Here is a 20,599-nt window from a genome sequence, read left to right as displayed (position 1 = left end):
TCGGCACTCCCCATGGTGAGCTACTCGGCCTAATAAAACCCTTCCCCAACAGTTCCTAGAGATGTTAGGAAAACTCTTGCATCTCGGGCGGCGCAAGGCAATAAGGTGCCTTGGCAATAGGCGCCGCACCTGGAATCAAATCGATTCGGAACTCCACTTACCTCTCAGGTGGCACACCCAACAATTTCTCAGGGAAAACATATGGGAACTCACACACAACTTGAACATCGGATATAGAACTCGGCTCCTCACTAGCAACCCTTATATCCATCACATATGCTAAATAACCCATGCATCCATGTTGTAAACTCTCCCTTGCCCTGGAAACATAGCAGAAAGTTGATCCATATCTGGTCCCCTTGCCATACACAATAAGTACTCCCGCACTAGGGTCTCGTATGGTCACCATCTGATGCTCATAGTCAATCACAACTCCAAACCGGCTTAACCAATCCATGCCCACTATGACACAGACATGACCCATCGCAATTGGCACCAGATCTATCTGGAACTCAACACCGAAAATCTCTAATACACATCCATGGACTACATCAGTAACAAAAAACACATGCTCATTGGCTATAGAAACCCTCAGTGGTCGACTCAATGACTTGTGTTTAACACTAATGTAACGACTAAAGGATAAGGACACGAAAGATCGACTCACACCTGAGTAAAATAACACCAAGGTAGGCACAAAACTCACAAGAAAAGTACCTATAAGCGACACAGTATAAGCATAAACAAATCTTAAAATAATGTAAATAAGGAGATATGTACCAGCAACAACATCAGGCGTTGTGCGGAACTCCTCTGCAGTCAGCTGGAATGCTCTCCCACGAGCTCTCGGAGCCTCAGCCTTCACTGGTCGGCCATCAGTCACGCACAAAGTAGTAGGAGCAAAATCCTAGCATGATCCCTGTGTAAGCTGAGGACACTTGGCCTTTCGGTGGTCAGTCTGGTTGCAATGAAAGCAAACCGCAAATCCCGTGGGGCAGTCCTTCTCCATATGCCCCTCCTTGCCATATTTATAGCAAATCACTGCTCGGCAAGATCCTTCATGACTCTTGCTGCACTTGCCATAATTGCGGCCCTTCTGGCCTCCGGTTCTCGAATCAATGATCTTAGTCCGCTTGGTCGCCAACTGGGACTGCACTGGTCTCCTGTCTCTACCATGAGACTTATCCTTCCATCTACTCTGAAACTCTAGCTCAATCTCGTCCTCCTAGCATTGGCCTGTAGCCCAGCCAATGTCTGATACGAATAGTTTGCAACGAACTACCAAATATCTCGTCTCAGTATGCTCAAGTACCGAATCACACGTGCCTATTCTGTGGACACGTACCCAGGGCAAAACAACACCCTCTCATGAAACATTCTCGTAATCTCTATGACAGTTTCTGTCTTTTGCTTGAGAGACAAAAACTCTTGGGCCAACCGCTCCCTCTCCACCTGGGGAACGTACTCATCTCAGAATAGCTATGTGAATCTCGTCCATGTCACTCTTGCATGATCCGCAGGAGAAAAACAGTCGTCACGAATCTCCACTAATCCTTCGCTCTCAAGCGAAGCTGGTTCAACGGAAATCGAACCTTCAAGTCCTCAGGGCATAAACAAGTAAAGAAACATCCCTCAATATCAGAAATCCATCTCATAGCAGCAATCGGGTCCTAGGTCCCGTCGAACTCTAGTTGCTTCGTGTTGCTGAACTCCCGAAGCTACAAGGAATCACTCCCCTGAGGCTTCACAGCAGGTAGGGTTGCAGTGGCTGCGACAGCAGTAGCCTCTATGCTAGCAGTGTATCACTCATCATAAGTCTCAATACGCATGGTCTTAATTGACTCGAACATCTCTGGTATGGCCTCTCTGATAGCTGCGACCACCTCCTCATGAATGATCATGCGAATCTCGTCATCACTTGTATCACTGCTCCTGGGGTTGTTGCGGGTAATCACCATAGTGGCTCTGAATCGCAAACACAAAATCATCAGAGACTAGCTCAAACACTCAGACACTTGATTACCCACCCTTACATGCTCCTTAGCATTCCAAGGTTCTTACTTAGGCCGCATATAGATCTGTTGCTTTCAGTAGTATGGGCCCAATACTACCTTCCACACCAACCTGTAGTCATCCTAAGTCCTCCTCCAAGGATCGTAATTCACAAGTAGTCTATCCTTCACGGATACTAAAATACCCTCTTAGTATAGTCGTCAATTTCTCATCTAGGTATCTCTCCTAGATTGCTCCTCGACTCAAAACTCTTTCTAAAAGATTCCTGCTAGGCACTCCTACTCATCACATACACATAGAAAATAGCATATAATATCAATCAATAGCGTCCCTTAGGCTAAGGCATCATGAATCAGACAAATCTATCCCTAATTTCTGAAATATCTAGCCTATCTTCTAGCATACAGCTGTAATATCTCAAAATGTAAACAAGTAATGGTATTTTTGGGAAATCGCCGCTCGGGCTCTGGCTGATTTTACACACTTCTCCGTCACGTTTTCTCTTTAAACTATTACTCGTTTTAGAAAAATCATTTCTTTTCAGAAAATTTTCTCAAATCCTCAGTTTGAGTCCAGACATACCCAAGAGTATATCCGAATCCCTCAAACCAAGGCTCTGATGCCAACTTGTAACACTGTAAATTTTAAAGTAAAATTTTCATTTTTAAAATCACATAAATTCCATATCACATTTCCAAAAACCACAAGATGTATAAGTTGTCAAAAACTCAAGTCAACAAATGTTTAATAAAATCACATAACCCTCAAAATTATGATCTGTAACTGGTGTGTACAATCAAGCCGGCGCCTTCCCGCGGTCCTGAGAAGTACCTTAAACACATATTACACAACACGGTAAGCACAAAGCTTAGTGAGTTCCCTAAAATACCACACACAAATAATTAGCCTCTCATGGCTATATCTCTATAAGGACCCCCGGTCCATGTGTCTCAGTGAGGACCCTCCGGTCTCACAACTCGGGTTAGACCCTCCAGTCTTAACCAATAAAGCATAGAATAATATATAACATATATCAAAAAGAAAAATGCATGATATCACATAAATCATCTTAAGCTTATAAGACCCTCCGGTTACACCGTATTACCACTCAGGTAATTATAGTGAGAAGACTTACCTCGTAAGTAAATCAAATATGTCTCATACTCAAACCACCGGTCTAGCCTCCGCCTAACATATGTCGTAATTAAATATAATTAATAAATGACCCCCAAAGATGTTAGGCTAAACCCTCTACTAATTCTCAGAAGGATAAAAGACCATTTTACGCTTCCATGACCTCCAAAGTCCATAGTTTGACCAAACCCGAAAAGTCATCAAAAGTCAACAACAAGCGCATAAGTTAGGTGTTCATCCCTTTACATTGGGTGTACTACGTCACCATGCATGCATCAGAAAATTTCGACGCTACGTTGTGCATATCTGGGAGTACGCTCAGCGTACATCCCAGACTTACTTTTTCCCACTCTCTTTGTCTTAATCCGTTAAGACCATAGATATAATCTCAAATCTGGACTCACTAAAGGCCATTCCTCCATAAAGTTTGTGACTTTAAGCCTTAGCATGGCTTACCAAGTCTAGAACTCATAAGCTCTCACTCTTTACTCACAAACGTTCTTATATATCATGCATGGGGAAATCTTGACGTCCAAGATCCCATTTTTATGAGTCCACTCAACTAGAGAAACTTAAAGGGGCAAGTAGTATGCTTTGGAGTTCAAAAAACTCATAAAGATTCAAGCTTTGGGACATAAACCCTAAAATGAACCACAATATGCAAAATCAAAACAATGAGAAAGCTTTGAGCTTGATACGTCCAAATGATGCACCAACCATATGGAAACTCATATCCAAAGCTTGGAAACTAACTCTACCCTCTTTAAAGCTCCTTCTTCACCCAAAGAATCCTATAAAGATCACTCAAAAGCTTCAAATGACCCCTCAATCTAAGAAACGGAAATTAGGGTTTTCAGGGGAGTTGAAGACTGGAAATGGTGGATGGAAATGAGGCCATCATGTTCCTTACATAGGGACACACCACACAATTAGGGTTTTCACTTTGAACCTAGTACGCCCAGTGTACTAGGTGTCTTCCGCGTCCAAATCACGCACATGAGTACGCTGAGCGTACACATGCGTACGCCCTGCGTACTTAGCTACCACCTTTTCTCAATTAAGGGCCAAACTTGACAAATTCAATAAAGTAAGGGCTATTTGAGATATACCTGGTCTCGGGATGTTATAATTGTTTTAGGAAGGTCGTTTATGTGCAGAATTTTCGGGTGCGTTCCTCAAGTGTTTGTTTTGGTTATGAGTGTTAGTAAGGAGAAATTTCGAGGACGAAATCTAATTTAAGTGGCGGAGAGTTGTAACATCTGAAATCTTGAAGAGAAATTGTTGATAAAAACCCGAATTCTTGGTTAACTCGATGAGTTGTAGGCACCAACTCGTCGTGTTGAAGATGGAAGGATCGCATGGATTTAATGAACCAACTCGACGAGTTAGGGAGCCTCAACTCGACGAGTTGGCAGCTGGGAAGGAAACCTAAATTTTTAGGGTCTTGTACCCTATTAAAAGTCCTTAAGTCTTTCTTCTGGCCTCTTTATTAGCCTCCATTGTAGTCCAAACCCTAAATCGAGTTGAAGCCTCCATTATCAAGTTTTTGGAGCCATGAAAGGATGTTTAGTGTTCTTTTTGTGCTTTGTGAAGGAATTAGAAGATCTTGAAGTTTCTAGCTTGCAGAAGGAAGTCTTGGAACCAAAATCACTCCATTTCTTGCAGTCACTTTAAGGTATCAAGTTCATACCTTGACTTATGGATGATTAGATCGCCTTATCTTTAGTTTTGTTAGGTTTTGGCCTCTTTTGGGGGATGATAATGGAGTAAATTCATTTTAGGGGTTGTTCCTTCAGATCTGAGTTAGTTTTGGTACCCTTGAGATTAAAGGTTCAAACTTTATGAGGATTTTGGTGTCATGCATGCATTAAATCAATTATTAAGTCCATTCCAAGCTTAAGAGTTTCATTTAGACATGCATGAACATAAAGTTGTCAACTTTACATGGTTTTCCCGCTCAAGGAAGTTAGATCTATGTTTTGGAGTCATGACCCAATGGATTAAGTGTTTAATGTATTAAGAGGTGGGTTTTTGGCGAACTCAGCGAGTTTGTTGGATAAACTCGACAAGTTGGCCCGGTGTTCCACGACATTTTCAGATTGATAAAGGAACTCGGCGAGTTGGTTGGTCAACTTGGTGAGTTGACTTGGTTTTTCCCAATCTGTGTAGATTGATGGACAATCTCGACGAGTTGGGTCAACTTCGACCATTGACTTTGACTTTGAATTTATGTCTTTGACCAAGTTTGTCCCAAGGGGTGCTTGAAGTTATCTGAATTGTAATAAGGAAAATTATTTGCTTAGGATAAGGCCCATATGGGGTTGGGACCAATTTGGAAAATTGGGCCATTAGTGGGCCTTTGTGGATCTTTTGGTTGTGGGCCTCAGTTTTGGTGCATGTTGGGTTAGGGGTAAAATGGTCATTTTAACCCAAGTATGGATTTTGGATTATGGCATGGAACCCAATCGCTAATTAGTTGTGTTGATGGTATTGATAGCTCGGGAAGCCGGCAAGTTAGGAGCTAAGGATTTCTTTCGGGAGCTTCTGCATTCGAGGTGAGTTGTCCTCACTGTACTTGCGGGTCGAAGGCACCAATGTCAGCCCATTGGATTAATATCCTGTTATGCATGCTATTGTATTGTTATGATTTGTTAGATCAGTATCCTAGTAGAAAGAGTGTTGATATGCTGTGATGATCTGTATCCTAGTAGATAGGATGATGATATGCTTAGTGATTTGTTAGATCTACCTGATATCTGTTCTGGCTATATGTTTTCTGGTAGCATGTGTGGATCTAGTGAGGTTTGGTTGACATCGTATTCCTTTGTGCTTCTACTCAAAAAACCCGCTAATATTTATATTGGTACATTATATGTATGCTTATCTGTTATGTATATGCCGACATTGGGTGTGTGTGTGGTTGGGTTGAGGCGGACCTGCTTTCTACTGAAGGCCCACAGACCTAGGGCGACCTTGATAAACTGAAGGCCTGTGAGGTGGACCAGTTAGGCCAAAGGCCCAGAGAACGGTCCAGATAGGATGTAGGCCCAGTGTGGCGGTTCATACATGCTGAAGGTTTTGTGAGCGGTCTAGGCATGTTGTAGGCACGGTGAGGCGGTCTATACATGTTGAAGGCTTTGTATTCATGTATATGTTATCTGGTTGGATGTTGGTACTTTGGGGGAACTTACTAAGCTTCGTGCTTACAGTTTTAGTTTATGGTTTCAGGTACTTTAGTGAATCATGGCAAGGTGATGGCATGACCGTACACATCCTCGCATTTTGGACTTATGATCCATGGGAAACTCTGATAATGTGCATGTTTTAAAAACTATGTTGAAAGAGATTCTAATTTTTAAATAATGTTTTGGGAACATCGGTTTTTGCAAACACTTATATAGAAAAAGGGTTATTTTGAAAAGTTTAAATTTTATGGATGTTAAATAACAACTCTTTGTTTATGTAGTTGAAAGATTTTCATATAAAATGTTTTAAATTGAAATCAAAAGTTTAATTGTCATATTTGATATATATATATATATATATATATATATATATATATATATATATATATATATATATGATTATAATTTAAAGTAAAAGTTTACATATACCTCTAATATTCATTACTATAATTTCGTGACATCAAATATTTATATACAAATTCATGTGGTGATTTTTCAAGTTTACACCAATGTTTATGCGTAATTCCCCCTGGAAATATTTAAAAAAATAAAAAGAGGTCATAGAAACTCACCATTTTCACGTATTGTTGGATGATTAGAGTTCGTATTGTTTCTGGTCCCACCGATGCTTGAGCGCTTCCAAAACAATGGATATTTTGGGTGAAAATTACTAAGAAAAGAAGATATAAAGAGCTAAAATGGTGGTTGAAAACCAAGGGGTAGTAGCCCTATTTTTGGATTCAGTCTTGATAATTCACAAGGAAAGAAATTTTGGCTGAGTTGTGGTGGGTATTTAGAGAGGATTTGGTTATAAAGAAGAAGGAGAAAAAGAAAAGAAAAGGAAGGTTTGGTATTTATAAGGGGAAGGAATGGCAGTGGAAGCATCTTTAGTAATGATAATATATTATATACCTTGCAAATGGTATGCTACTTGCAATTCTAGTTTCCTGAGGATAAATCTAGTTACTTTGGTATATTTAGTTAGTTAGAGATAGTGGTTGATTAAAAAAATATAATTTGAAGAGTAGGGAGTTCTAATGTGATATAGAATGCGAATGGCTACAAATAGTCTGATGAGTGCGAATAAGCTATGGGGTGTGAAGGGATGCAGCTGAGTCCAATATAGTGTTATCTGATGAGAAAGTGATATTGAATGGGAAGTGATGTTGAGTGCGAATTGGATAAGTGCAAATGGATGTGAACTGATGTGAACGGTCATAACGAATCATAGTCCGATGATTATGGATGTGAAGGGATGCAACTGACTACGAACGCTCACAAGCCACCACCGTCATTTGGGGATCCGATGCGAATGCCAAACACTTTGGAACTCAAATTTCGATTCTTAGACTTGGATGCGATCGTCGTAATAGGTCAATTATGGTGTGAACCTCGGAACCCGTAGGGCTCTTTTTGTTTATAAAACTCATATTATTTAATTGTTAATAAAAGGCATTGTACATTTATTCCTATTTCTGCCAATTTTTAAATTTTGGATGTTAATTTAGGATTTATATGTTTTGGGTGTTAGTCGGTTTGAGAAATATATCAGTGTAAGGGGTTAGGGTGCTATTGTGCTTCTCCGGTTTTTGCGAATCAAGTGAATGTATCAATATGCCTCGTATCATATTATATATCCTTTGAATGGTAGGATATAGTTATTGTTAGGGTACAAGTATGCTAGTGGTTGGGATAACTCTTTGTTATACCTGTAGTTTAGGGATCTTGATGTCTTGGTATGCTAGATTGGTGTTTGGATATGGTAATTAGGTAGGTCAGTTATCAGGATTATGTATGGCTGACCATCAAAGGACTTAATTGAGAAGTGGGCAATGGTAGGGTAATTAGGGAAGGATAGTTGCTAAGGATAAGGATAACCTGAGAACTCTTCGTCTAATGCCTGATTGTGATGTTCTTATTTTATTGTTCGCTCTCAGGTGGATCATTAGGTCGGCTGTCTATCTGATCCCTATCTATATATGGCTTTGTTTATTTCAGGGAAAGACCATGTGGGTAGCCCATGAAATTTCATAGGGAAAGACTATGGGGGTAACTCATGAAACTTGTTTATTATACCATGGGGGTAGCCCATGGCAAGATGTAAGACTATGATTTGACTCATAACATTAACTCGTTATTGGAGTAGACCCGTTATATTATGTTTGATTGTTGCATATGTTTATGTGGATAAGAGATTTGATGGTTTGGTGACAGAGTCATATATTTGTGTGGATGCATTGGATATGTGATGGAATATGTGGTATATTGGGAAATTCACTAAGCTTTATGCTTATAGTTGTGGATTAAAGATTTTGCAGTGCGTTCGTGGGAAGAGCTCGTCGGGAATGTACAAACGCATCGAAGATGTTCGTTTCCGATATTTTGTAAACTTAACTATGATAATGTACGGTATTAATAAATCAAATGTTACTTAGTGACTTATGCGATAAATGTTTTAATCAGTTTACTTAATTTGAAAATCAATAATTCCTTTGTAATTTTACGGACGTTACAAACATGATGGCGTATCGAAATTGAAAAACAATTACACAAAAGAGTACATTTTCATTTTTTTCAATTCTGAAACTAACGTTTTTTTTATTTTTTTTTTATTTTTTCAATTTTGACACCCCGTTTTTTTTTCCAAATCGAACCTCATTTTTTCCAATTTTTTTAAATGTTGACCGTTTTTCCATTTGAAACTCTCTCTCTCTCTCTCTCACTCTCTCTCTCTCTCTCTATATATATATATATATATATATATATATATATATATATCTCATATATATATATATATATATATATATATATATATATATATATATATATATTACATTTGAAACCATATAAATATATTTTTTCCATTTAATAACAATATTTTTACATTCAAACCATAATGTCATAAAATATGTAACTTTAAAAAATGAGTTTAGAATTATAGAATGCACAGTCACATAAGCTAATGTGATATCGAAAACACAAAGATATGGGGTCGCTTTATTTATCAAATGATTTTTTCTTGTATATATTTATGAATTTTGGTTCTTTCCGATGTATTTCTGGATTGGTTGGAAAAAAATATAACTTTCTAATAATACATGAAAAATGTGGTTATAATATAACTAATACATATTTTGTTTGTTATCTACAAAGTTGATGTATCATAACTGGATTATATGTAATAAACAAAAGAATTCTTATTAAATACATTATATTTATAGATAACAAACTAAATGTGTATTAATTATATTATTATTGTATTATATTATAACAATATTTTTTATGCATTATTAGTATGTTATATTTTCTTTCCAACAAATAAAAAAGTATATCCAAAAATCAAGAATATATATATATATATATATATATATATATATATATATATATATATATAAACGATATATTTTTACTTGCACCACATGTATTTGAAACCTCGATGACGTTTCATTTTCCTTCTAATAATTATTATAAATTGATTAATAATATTAAATTGATACAAAAACTATATTCTAACATTAAATTAACTAAAATACAAAATATCATATTTTATTTCTATTTATGAAATTATGACTTTAACTTTGTAACATATTCCCTCCGTCTCAATATTATTGTCCACAGAAAAAAAACATACAGATTAAGGAAGCATTAATTACCACTAATTATATGTAATAAAATTACAGTTTTGTCTTACTTTGCATTTAATGTTCAATTAAATGCTTAGTTGTTAAATAATAATAAGGGGTATTTTGGTAAAAATGCTATTTATTTTTAGAAGTAGACTGTTATTTTGAGACAAACCAAAAAGGAAAGATGGACTATAATTTTGGGACGGTGGGAGTATTATAGTTAACTTATTTGTTTAAATATGTTGACATATGTAAGCAATTTTTATTTTAAAGTCACAACTTTTGTATAATTTATCATTTTATACAAAATAGTTAAATTATTAATTTTAATATAATGTTAAACGCTTAAATTAAATCATAATTTCAGTTAAACTTAAAAAAATATCAAGATACTATTTTATAAATAGTTAAATATTATAAATTATACTGTTAAACCTAAATTATAATCATAAATTAAAAAAAGACCATGAAACTCTTTTTTATAATCATTAAGCATTTTAAAATCAGTAGCTTATAAATAACTTACAATAAAAACTATAAAAATAATGTTATATAAAAAGTTATAATGTTATCCTTAAAAACAAAAATTATGTTTGTTGTTCTAAATAATTACAATCAAAGAAACTAACAATATTCATCAAATAAAATTTAAAAAAGTTAAATTTCTGAAACAAACTTAAAATAAGTAACAGTTTCTAAATATATAATTATAAATAACTTATAACAACAATAGTTAAAAGTAACATTATATACAAAAATTATATTGTTACTTTTAAAAATAAAAACAACTTTTGATGTTTTTAAATAATTACAATGATAGAAATTAAAATCATAAGCAAATAAACTTTTTTTAAATTAATTAATTATCACAACTATAAATATTATTAAAGATAATTTTATTCATTAGTAGTCCGCAAGTAGAGGTCATTCAGACAATTGAAATTATAAAATTTTAAAAGATGTCTACAGTGTCATATAATTTAAAATAAACAATGTTTATACACACTTAATATAATACTTATTATATAAGAGTTAACAACAATGTCATTGATACATTTACAAAACATATATTTGTAAAGATTTCAAATATATTGTTGTATTATGTGCAACGTGCGTCTATTCGCCTAATATATATATATATATATATATATATATATATATATATATATATATATATATATATATATATATATATATATATATAACGAATGATATATTGATAATTAAAGCGATCTCTGGTTATCTTATCTGACCGTGCATTTCACACATGAAAACTCATTTTAAAACAGTGTATTTAATGAGAATACATTTATAATATAACTGATACATATTTATACATAACATTATAAATTGAATGTAAAAAACCTTGTATTTTTACGAAAATATGGTTTTTAAATGAAAAAAATGTATTTATACGATTCAAATGTAAAAATAAAATATTTATATGATTTCAATGAAAAATGGTCAACAATGAACAAAATTGAAAAAAAAAAATATAGGATATTCGATTTGAAACAAAATAATAGAGTGTCAAAATTAACAAATAAAAATAAATAAAACTTCGTGTCAAAATTAATTAATAAAAATGAAAACTTAGTGTATTACGTGGTCAGAACAAATCTATCCAAATAATCATTTCTAATTTTAATTATCGAAACATTCCTACTTACATTCCTACTTTAATTACATTATTATATCGTGCAATAAAAAGTATAACTTTTACTAAGAAATTTATTTGATTTAGAATAAACCAAAAAATTATATAATATATTTTTGTCATTTTATTAATGTAGGAGTTTGATTATTATTTTTCCTAATATTTAGAATATTATGTTATTTTCTTTTTGGAAAAAAATTGAATTGCTGCTTGTAACTATTAGTTATGTCTTACTTCAATCAATTAATATATATTTCTCCTATTTCAGTCACTAAAACTTTTCAATGTTTTGTCATTTTAAAGTAACTATGAATTTCTTCTAAAAAATAAATTACAAAAATGGTTATGTGATTGATTTTTGACGACTTTCGCACCTAACTTTGTCATTTATCGTGAGATCTATGTTGATATTTTTTAATCTTTTTTTTAATTTATAATCATTGAAGTTAATTATAAAAATGACCCATATATATATATATATATATATATATATATATATATATATATATATATATATATATATATATTCATGTTGGATTGGTTCAACATAAGAAAATTCTATATATTGCGTTGTCAAAATTCGATTATGATTACGACATCCCTTTTCATAGTCAAATTTTGAGAATATGACAAAGAAAAATTATTATGGCAAAAGACTGGTCTAGAACCATGTCTTTATGTGAAACATCATGAATCATGTCCAATTTACTTTGGGTACAAGATCGATGACATGTGCTATAATATTTATCCTTTCTAAACTTTCCAAATGCCTTGGGGCATTAAGGGAACAATGTCTAGAATTGGATATGACTAAAGTGATTAAGCAATTATTGACGACAATCTAAGGTTTACCAAAGATTGGTTGCTCAAGGATAGTTGGAAGTATACTGTTAATATTGGAAGGACCATATTGCAATAGTCTGGAAAGAGGCAACTCTTGATTAGAAGTGGTAGTCAAAATGGGAATATAGAGTTGGTTTCATAGGTGGAAGCAATCTGTGTAAGGTTGAAGAAACTTAATGCAAGAAGCATGTTCAAGGCAATGCGCTTTGAATTTGAGACATCGTTTCATGGAATTGCTCTCCATTGGAGTAGTCTGTAATGATTGTTGTCAAGTCTTTGTGGCTTTGTGCATAATCATTACAAGAGGAACAGTGCATATAAGTTTAAAATCTAAATAGGTTTCAATAAATGTTAGGAATTCTTACATTTACGACAAGGATTTGGGAGTGTGAAAAGATAATCATTGAAATTATGTTTAATTGATCTAGTTCACAAAGAAAAGGATCATAGACAAACATAGAGTTCATACTTGGTGTATAGCAAAGCTATTTTTTAGAGAACATATTGTACATGCTTGGAGCATGGGACACCTACTGTTTTAATTCAAGTATAAAGTTGATAAAACCGAAATAATGAATAATGAGTAATCAGTATGGTGATAAATAGAAAGTGTTTTATTTATATTCATAGGTTTTGATACCATATTGGATTCATTTATTCTTGTGTATCACTTTGCATGTTTTGACTTCCATAATAACTAGCTTGTTGTTCCGGAATGACTAAGTTATTCAAACCATCCACAGTCGGTCATATGTTGGAAATAGATATGAATCAAGATTGTCATGGGTTGTCTTGTAGAGGTCCAAGTTGGTGGACAAAGTTGTGCTACAACACTCATGAGTGATCATAAGTTCTGAGTATTGGATTCAAGCCGTGCTCACTTGAATCACCTCATGGATTTTATCACGAGTGATCATGAGACTATAAAATCTTATATTCTTCAAACCTAGATATATGATTTGTTACTATGAGTTGGTTGTACATTGATTGCACGAAAACACATTCGGTAGCTCGATGTTATAAAATGAGCCTTTGTGTATGATGCAACAAGTAATAGAACAAGCCATATGAGTCGATGTGTATCCATTCCTTTTACCTTCGGGATAAAAGAGATATATGTGGGACCCTCGATGACTTAGCGATGACACATGTGAGTGGATGGCCAAGCCAGGACTGATTTGATTTGTTGAATTAGTCAGTTATCATAAACTGGAAATCGGGAAACAACAAATGGACAGAGAGAATGATTTATAATCCATGTCTTAGTCCATATGATATCTAGAATGGAGGAATATATGGTCCCTCATCTAATGGACAAGTCATTAACAAAGGTCAGAGTTCGTTGACAAGGTCAGAGTTCGACAATTAAGAGTTACGATTACCAGTTGGTTTTTGAACTCATACTTAATAATAGTTTTAGACTTATCCAAGTGGGAGACTTTTGGATTAATGTCTAAGTCCATAACTATATTTTGTATGTACTTGAACCGACCCAGCATGGTCCATTTGGGTTGCACTTCACCTGCACAATTTATATGGATAGTCCTTTGAGAAAAGTATATTTATTGTAACACCGTAAATTTCAAAACAATTTTTCGCATTTTTTAAAAACACAATTCATTTAACATTCATAAAACATCAATGTTTGAAGCTCAATCCTTGCCATACAAAAATCCCAAGATCTCATAACATAAAAATTTCGTGTGTGTGTACTGATCAAGCCGACACCTTCCCATGGTCATCACTAGTACCTGAAACAAATAACACCAACACTATAAGCACAAAGCTTAGTGAGTTCCCCAAAATACCACACCTAACACATATTAGCCACTCGAGGCTATAACTATGTGGGTCCGTGGACCCTACTCTGTGAACCCTCTGGTTCTAACTCTGTGAACCTTCCAGTTCCAACTCTATAAACATGCACAACATATATCACATAGAAATAATGCAGTACGACACATAACATACATATAGCATACAATTACTCTGTCACATAACTCTGATTACCTACTCAAGGTAAAGTATAGTGAGAAGACTCACCTCGCGTATCTCGATAACTCGCAAATCCCGGAAATCACTCGCGCTCGATCCCCCGAGCTATAATCCTCCTATAACACAATATATCTCTCATTAACACTTTCACAACTAAGGTTGACTAACCCTTTCAAGTCAACACTGGTCAACTCTGGTCAACGATCAACGGTCAACTTTGACCGGACTCAGCGAGTGCACTAGAGCGACTCGGCGAGTCTATACGTGTTCACTGACTTCCTAGCATCCTCTCTTGACACGTCGAGTACTTCCCTAACTCGACGAGTTCCACCTGTCATGAATCGTGGGGCCACCACGACTCAACTCGCCGAGTCTCAAGAACAACTCGGTGAGTTCCGGCTTGACTCAGCCCCCTATTGACTCTCCCTGACTCACTGGGTCATCCCCCAACCCGGCGAGTCTACTCGCTGAACAATTTACGTGAAACCCCAACCCTACTCCCCGAGTCTCAAGAACAACTCGGCGAGTTCATGCCATGCACAAACTCTATTGACATTCTGAGGTCAGATCTGCTTTCCCAAACCATAGATCTGGCCTTCCCAAGCATGAATGTCACGTAAAGTTCGAAACTTGATGCTTGTATAACCCCCACAAGGCATCAAAAGGAGATTTGGTCCCAAAAATTACAACCTAGGTCCAATAACTCTATAATAACCCAAAAAGCTCCAAGGGTTAAGGTCTCTGGACCTCTTTGAGTCTAGATCCAAGGCACAAACTCGAAGTGGGACCATTTGCTTCACATAATCACTCTCCAAAGGGGGTTAGAAAACCCTAACTCTAAAGATCAACCCTAAAACTGGAGGAGGTTCGAACTATTACCTCAAAATGAAGCCTCTGGACTCTGGATCTGCTGGAATCTCACCCCCTCCTTACTCTTGCCACCTTCTTCTTGCTAAACAAGGAATACAAAGGCCCAAAAGTGACTTCCTCTCTCCCAAAACGAATTAGCTCTCTTAGGGTTCTCTCAAGGGACTGGCAGCTGTAATGAGAGGCTATAAGTGCCCTTAAATAGGCTTGAAACCCGAGGAATTAGGGTTTCATTAAACATCATGGACTCGTCGAGTCCACTTTTGGACTCGCCGAGTCCAGACGCAAACCCGTGCCCATAGCCGCGATCATACTCAGCGAGTTTGGACTCCAACTCGCCGAGTCTCCTCACAATTCGCCAAAAATATAAGAATGAATAATACTTGGGAATCCGGGCTGTTACAATTCTCCCCCACTAGAACTAGACTTCGCCCTCGAAGTCTCGCTCTGCAAATAACTCTGGATGCTGCTCACGCATCTCACGCTCCGGCTCCCAAGTCATCTCGGACCCGTTCCGATGCTGCCACTAAACCAAAACCAAGGGTGCCTCCTTGTTCCTCATAACCTTGATTTTCCGATCTCTGATTGCCACTGGTCTCTCAGCATAATTCAGGCTCGCATCCACCTGAATATCCTCTAATGGAACCACTTCCGACTCATCAGCTATACACTTCCGCAATTGCGACAGGTGGAAAGTGTCGTGAATCTGCCCCAACTCTGCTGGCAAATCCAAATGATAGGCTACCCTGCCTACCCTCGCGACCACCCGGAATGGACCAATATATCGGGGCCCCAACTTGCCCCTCTTCCTGAATCGAATCACTCCTTTCCAAGGAGAGACCTTCAGGAGCACAAAGTCGCCGACCTGAAACTCAAGCTCGGACCGGCGTCTGTCAGCATAACTCTTCTGACGACTCTGGGCGGTCAACAACCTCTGTCTGACTTGCTGGATCTGCTCTGTCGTCGGAAGCACGATCTCTGTACTGCCCATCACACGCTGTCCGACCTCTCCCCAAAAAATGGGGTTCCGACACCTCCTCCCGTACAACAGCTCAAAGGGAGGCATACCAATGCTCGAATGATGGCTGTTGTTGTAAGAAAACTCTGCCAAGGGCAAGTACGTATCCCAACTCCCCCCAAAATCCAACACACATGCCCGGAGCATGTCCTCGAGCGTCTGAATCGTCCGCTCACTCTGTCCGTCTGTCTGTGGGTGATATGCGGTACTAAAATGCAGCCTAGTACCCAACTCCTCATGAAACTTCTTCCAGAATTTGGAAGTGAAACGTACATCCCGGTCTGAGACAATCGAGATCGGCACCCTATGCCGAGATACCACTTCCCTCACATACATCTCTGCTAACTTCTCTGCGGAGGAGCTCTCACTAATAGCAAGGAAGTGGGCATTCTTTGTCAACCTGTCCATAATCACCCAAATTGCATCGACTCCCCTAGCAGTCCTTGGCAATTTGGTGATAAAATCCATGGAAATCTGTTCCCATTTCCGTTCGGGAACCTCCAACGGCTGCAACTTACCATGCGGTGTCTAGTGCTCGGGCTTAACCCTACGGCACGTTAAGCACCTCTCAAAAGACCACGCAACATCCCTCTTCATACAGGGCCACCAATACTCCCTCCTCAGGTCCAAATACATCTTAGTGGCCCCAGGATGGATCGAGAATTTCGACCGATGAGCCTCTTCCATCAAAATGGTATGCGCCCCTCCCACAAACGGTACCCATATACGCCCCTGAAAAGTCATAAGCCCCTGACCATCAGTAACGAACTCCGATACCAACCCAACAACTCGCTCCCTCTTCTGGTTCTCCGATCTCATGGCCTCAGCCTGTGCTCCACGAATGGTGTCCAACACCCGAGCCATCACGGTCAATCGCAAACATACACCTTATAATGGGGCGCTCTCCGCCCTGCGACTCAGGGCGTCGGCTACCACATTAGCTTTGCCCGGATGGTACAAAATCTCACAATCATAATCCTTGACCACATCCAACCACCTCCTCTGCCGCATATTTAGGTTGGGCTGATCCATCAAATACTTCAGACTCTTATGGTCCGTGTATATCGTACACCGAACCCCATACAGATAGTGACGCCAAATCTTGAGGGCGAACACCACTGCCCCCAACTCTAGATCATGGGTGGGATACCTCATCTCATGAGGTTTCAACTGCCTCGATGTGTATGCCCTCTCTGCATCAGCACCGCTCCCAACCCCAAGATCGATGCATCACAGTATACCACAAAGTCCTCCATCCCCTCCGGGAGGGCTAACACCGGGGCTTCGCATAACCTTTGGCGAAGCGTCTCATAGGAGGCCTGCTGCTCGGGGCCCCATGAAAAAGCGACACCCTTCCGGGTCAACTTGGTGAGTGGCACTGCGATCTTAGAGAAATCTTTGATAAATCTCCGATAATAACCTGCCAACCCTAGGAAACTCCTGATCTCGGAGGGTGACGTCGGCACCTCCCAAATCATCACCGCCTCAACCTTGGCCGGGTCGACCAATATCCCTTTTTGGTTAACGAGATGACCCAGGAACTGGACATCTCGTAACCAGAAATCACACTTGGAGAATTTGGCATAAAGCCTCTCCGATCTCAGAACCCCGAGGATCTCCCTCAAATGCTCCTCATGCTGCTCTCTAGATCTCGAATATACCAAAATGTCATCGATGAATACAATCACTGATCGATCCAGCATCGGCCTGCACACTCGGTTCATGAGATCCATGAACACTGTCGGGGCATTGGTGAGCCCGAAAGGCATCACCACAAACTCGTAATGCCCATAACGCATCCTGAACGCTGTCTTCTGGATGTCCTCATCTCGCACCCTCACCTGATGATATCCAGACCTCAAATCGATCTTGGAGAACCAAGATGCTCCTTGTAACTGATCGAACAAATCATCGATCCTCGACAACGGGTAACGGTTGTTGACCGTCAGCTTGTTCAACTCCCGGTAATCAATGCACATCCGGTGTGAACCATCCTTCTTTTTGACAAACAGGATAGGCGCTCCCCACGGCGAGCTGCTCGGCCGAATAAACCCCTTTCCCAACAGCTCCTGAAGCTGCGAGGATAACTCTTGCATCTCTGGAGGTGCAAGGCGATAAGGCACCTTGGCGATAGGCGCGGCCCCCGGAACCAAATTGATACTGAACTCCACTTGCCTCATAGGAGGCACACCCGACAACTCCTCAGGAAATACATCCGGGAACTCACGCACTATCGGAACCTCCTCAACTGACCTCGGCCTCTCGGAATCCACCCACGTATCCATCACATACGCCACAAAACCCTTACAGCCCTGCTGTAGACACTGCCTCACCCTAGCGGCCAAACAAAACGCTGACCTAGAACGTGTAACCTCGCCGTACACCGTAGGAACTCCCCCACTAGGGTCTCGTATGGTTACCAGCTGTCGCTCGCAGTCGATAACCGTACCGAATCTGCTCAACCAGTCCATGCCCACAATGACACAGACATCACCCATCGCAATAGGAACCAAATCAATCGGGAACTCAACACCGAAAATCTCGAATACGCACCCTCGGAGAACCTCCATGGCATATATCATCCTCTCGTCAGCTATGGAAACTCTCAGAGGCCGACTCAACGCCTCACGACTAACACTGATATGCTGACTAAAAGCCAAAGATACGAAAGACCGACTCGCAGCCGAGTCAAATAGCACCAAGGCAGGCACAAAATTCACAAGAAAAGTACATATGCATAACATAAAATAAGCATAATATCTCAACATCAAAATAAATACACGAAAGAATACATACCAGCCATGACATCGAGCGCTGCGCGGACCTCCTCCGCGGTCAACTGAAAGGCTCTCCCTCGTGCCCCCGGTGCCTCGGCCTTCACTGGCCGACTCTCGGTAGCTCTGATGGCGGCAGGGGCAAATCCCTGAGGTGCTCCCTGAGTTGATCGCCGCAACTGTGGACACTCCGCCTTCCGGTGTCCGGTCTGGTTGCAGTGAAAGCACACTGCAAACCCCTTGGGGCAGTCCTTGGCCATATGCCCCTCCTTGCCACATTTGTAGCAAGATCCAGCTCTACATACTCCATCATGACCCTTGCCGCACTTTCCACAAGTGCGGACCTTCGGGCTCCCCGATTTGGGATCAGCGGGCTTGGCTGCCGGCTGGGACTGTGCCGGTCGCCGATCCCTCCCCTGAGACTCTACCTCCTCCCTGGCCTGAGTCTCTAGCTCAATCTCCCTCTTCCGGGCATTTTCCTGAAGCTCGGAAAATGTCCGATAAGAGGAGTTCGCCACGAACTCCCGAATGTCTCGCCTCAAAATACTCAAATATCGGCTCATACGTGCCTGCTTAGTGGACACGTGCTCAGGGCAGAACATCGCCCTCTCGCGGAATATCCTGGTAATCACCGTAACAGACTCAGTACCCTGCTTGAGGGTCAGAAACTCCTGGGCCAAACGCTCCCTCTCCACCTGGGGAACATACTCATCACGGAACATGGCAGTGAACCTCTCCCAGGTCACTGCCGCACGCTTAGTAGGCATAAAGTGCGCCATCATAAACTTCCACCAGTCCTTCTCTCCCGAGCGAAGCTGGTTCAGCGCGAACCGAACTCTCAAATGCTCAGGAGATGAGCAAGTGAAGAAACACCCCTCTATGTCAGAAATCCATCTCATAGCCGCCACCGGGTCCTGGGTCCCATCAAACTCCGGCGGTTTTGTGTTGCTGAACTTTCGGAACAGCAACGCATCACCTCCCTGTGGCCTTGCGGCAGCAATAGCTGCGGTGGCCGCTGCAACAACAGCCTCAGAAAGAGCAGCATAACGCTCGTCGAAGGTATCAATCAACGTGGTCTTAATAGACCCGAACATCTCTGGTATCTCTGCCCTAATGGCCGCAACGACCTCCTCATGGATGATCCGGCGGATCTCCTCATCACTGGCCCCACTGCTCTCAGGCATAAGACGTGTCCTCACCATGATCTACCTCTAAAATACAACATACGATAAATTAGAATCCATTCGAGCATACTCACACTCGACAACCCATTCCTCCTTGATCCCTGGCAATCCAAAGATTCTTACTTGGGCTGTACACCGCCCCGGTGCTTTCAGTAGTACGGGCCCAATACTACTGTCCGCACCGTATCAAAATACACCCCAAGTCCTCCTCTTCGGATCCCAAGTTCCAAGTACTCTATCATGCATAATCCAATCTCTAACCGATCTCTCATAAGCCCCTCGCTGCCACCTACTCACTCTCAA

Source organism: Lactuca serriola, chromosome 7 (assembly GCF_051521515.1).
Source record: "Lactuca serriola cultivar US96UC23 chromosome 7, Lser_US96UC23_V15, whole genome shotgun sequence".
Classification (NCBI taxonomy): Eukaryota; Viridiplantae; Streptophyta; class Magnoliopsida; order Asterales; family Asteraceae; genus Lactuca; species Lactuca serriola.
Note: the sequence above shows the minus strand (reverse complement) of the source record.